General features: G+C 53.8%; 1 protein-coding gene across 5 annotated transcripts in view; it reads left to right on the top strand.

Moving 5' to 3' along the window:
• The first annotated feature begins 232 nt into the window (after nucleotides 1–232).
• Nucleotides 233–2728, top strand: part of SPG21 (SPG21, maspardin) — a 14890-nt gene continuing 12394 nt past the window's right edge. For 2 of the 5 annotated variants that reach the window (XM_026073748.1, XM_026073785.1), the window contains exon 1: nucleotides 2543–2651. The gene's annotated coding sequence lies outside the window, so the exon portion shown is untranslated. Of the gene's footprint in view, nucleotides 693–1150; nucleotides 1484–2540; nucleotides 2652–2728 lie in introns of those variants that run through there. The other 3 variants (XM_026073766.1, XM_026073757.1, XM_026073778.1) reach the window with 3 other exon arrangements.

Genomic DNA, 2728 nt, shown 5'->3' with positions numbered 1-2728 from the left:
GCACCGCCCCGCTGACGTCACCGCGCCTCTTCCCGCCCCTCACCGACTACCGCTCCCGGCAGGCAGCGCGCGGAGCGCCTCGTCCGCCACCGCCCCAGCCGCCGCGCGCTGCCTCTTGGGAAATGCAGTCCCGAGGGCGAGGAGGCGCTGCGCATGCGCCCGCAGTGCATCGTGGGAAGTGTAGTCCAGGCGGCGTCGCGGCCCTCCGCGCCGGCGGAGGGCTGCTGCGGTCTCCCCTCCGCGCACACAAATTTCACGCGATTCGTGCCTTTAATTCCTGAGAGCTTCCCATTCTAAAATTCCCAATTTCCTTCCCAGCATCTGTGACATGTGTTTATTTTTACACAGCGTTATTCCCATGTCTGCATAGTCCTGGACTCCCAAACAGGAGAACGTAAAGCTAACACTCCAGGCTGCATTATGCTTAATTTATAAAGCGCTCATAGAGCGGTGCGACTCATCAGGAGAAAGAATTAATCGGAGATCGCAGCAAGCCCCTGCACTCAGTGCTCAGCTCTTGCCTGTGTTGCTAAGGCCAACTCCACCACATGTGCAACCAGCACCTACAGCGGTAGGATTTGGGAGACACAAAGCCCGGCGAAGACCCAGCAGGGACTGAACAGACATCCGATTGGAGAGGAACTTTTGAAATGTGAAACAATTATTTTTTGCTTCCAGATTCTAAACACCAGGTAATACGTGGGAAATATTTCCCATCGATCTCCGAAATAATAAATAAGCCTTTCATAAGCAGCAAACTGAAACAGCAACTGAAAATATTAAAAATTAGAACAACTTTGAGAGATGAAAATAATGCCTGCTATCATGGGCTGATCTCCCGTCAGATCTGCAATCACAAATATGCGTAAAGCCAAGCAGTCAAATACATGCTTTAGACATACCTCAGGGAAAACACACCTACTGCTGACAAGCATCCGTGGGTGTGTTTCCTTCTTTCCACACTCCTTCAGCTTTCATCTGTCACGTACCGACAAAGTGCAGCTAATTGATCCCAGCTGCCTTTTTGGGTAATAGCTCAGAGATGAGAATACATTACCTGATGGTCTCATCTACTAACCTGAGCTGCCGCACAACAAATACCTTTAGACCACGCTAACAGCAGGGATTCCACTCTGTACTGCTTGCCTGCATATAATATGAACATTGAATATTTTAATTTCTGCCACAGTCTGGATGGATTTTAATCCTTGCAAAATACAGGTTTAACAGCACCACCTGCAGTCAGCACCACCTACAGCCAGGCAGCTGCCAATCCAATGTTAATCTGTATTAAATCCACCACTCTGAATTCTTTCGGGAGCTTTTTTTGAGACAGTCAGACAGGAATAGCAGGTTGGATTCAAGGGCGTACTGACAGGCATTGATAAAAGTTGTTTGTCTTGCAGTCACGAATTATGAAAGCCTGGAGAGAACAACAGCGTCATCTTGGACAAATGTTGTTTGTGCGCTGCTGCGAACAAAGGTTTGTTATCTGCTGCCTCGTGCGTTCGGGTCACTGACAACGCCAGGCCGCTTATCTTAGCCAGCCCCTCCGAGCGTCCTCTCAAACTGGAACGGCGTGCTGAAAACAAAACAGTAAAATGCTGCTGATGAAATATGATTTGAATTGACAATTTCCTCAGCTTTAGCTGCAAGAGTCCCTTTTTACATGAACGACGGGCAGTGCTATCCCACCACCTAACATAACGCATGCAACTCAGCTTACCGAATTATTTGAGCCCTACGACCTTTTTTGACAAAACGGTAACACTGAAGGCAAAACACCTCCTGCCACAAGAGCACCAAGGCTTCAACGGCAGCCGTACGAGCTGCTCCCCGTTATTTTTTTCCCCCTTTATCTATAAAACCACCAACCAGCATCACTCTGGCTTCAGCCACGGTTGCCTTCGTCAGATTGCTCCCCACTAGAGCCCCGAAGGGCTCGTTTAGGGTCGCTGCCCCTGTTTCGGGCATGATCTTGAATGTGGCTGTTTTAATATACATTTTGTTTGAACAGGCCCAGCTGACCCAAAAATCCAGATTTTGTATTAGAGGAACGAGCATCACGTAACAACGGGATCAGGGAGTCGGGTAAAATGTACTATGTTAAAATAAGGCCCTTAGTTGAGAACAGACCTTTTCGCTCACCGGCACTTTTACTTAAACCAATAGGATTTCTCACATACACCCAAAATAAAATAAATAAAATATCCTCCACTGGGTGGCAGCAACGGGTCCCCCTTAGCCCTGGGCCAGGCAGCGCGGGGGCGGGAGCCAGGGTAAAGCGGCACAGCCGCAGGGCCGTGACGCCTGGCTGGGGGGTCGCTGCCCGGGGAGCGGAGGGGCGGCCGCGGCGGCTCCCCCGGCCCCCCCCCCCGGCCGCCTCCCCGCCGCGCGCTCACGTGACTCCCCGTTTTGCCTCGGTAGCAATGGCGCCTCAGCCCGCTCCTTCCGCCTCGGCAGCTATGGCGGCCGCCCGCCTTCCGCCCCGCCCGCGCTCCTCCCCGCCGTCACGTGGCCGGCGCGTGCGCAGCACGCGGAAGTAGCGGCGGGTGCCCCCGCTTGGGTGCGCCGGGGGAGGCGGAGCAGGAGAGTGAGGCTCCGGCACCCCCCCACCCCTCCCCGTCGGTACCGGGGGTCCTGCGGAGCCGGTAAGGGCGGAGGGGGGCTCGTCGTCGTGGGAGCCAGCCTGTTCCTCCCCTCAGAGCCCCTGCTCCGGGCCGTGGGG

The sequence above is a fragment of the Apteryx rowi genome, unplaced genomic scaffold (genome assembly GCF_003343035.1).
Source record: "Apteryx rowi isolate R43461 unplaced genomic scaffold, aptRow1 scaffold_11, whole genome shotgun sequence".
Taxonomy (NCBI): Eukaryota; Metazoa; Chordata; class Aves; order Apterygiformes; family Apterygidae; genus Apteryx; species Apteryx rowi.
Note: the sequence above shows the minus strand (reverse complement) of the source record. Positions and strands in the feature narration are given on the sequence as shown.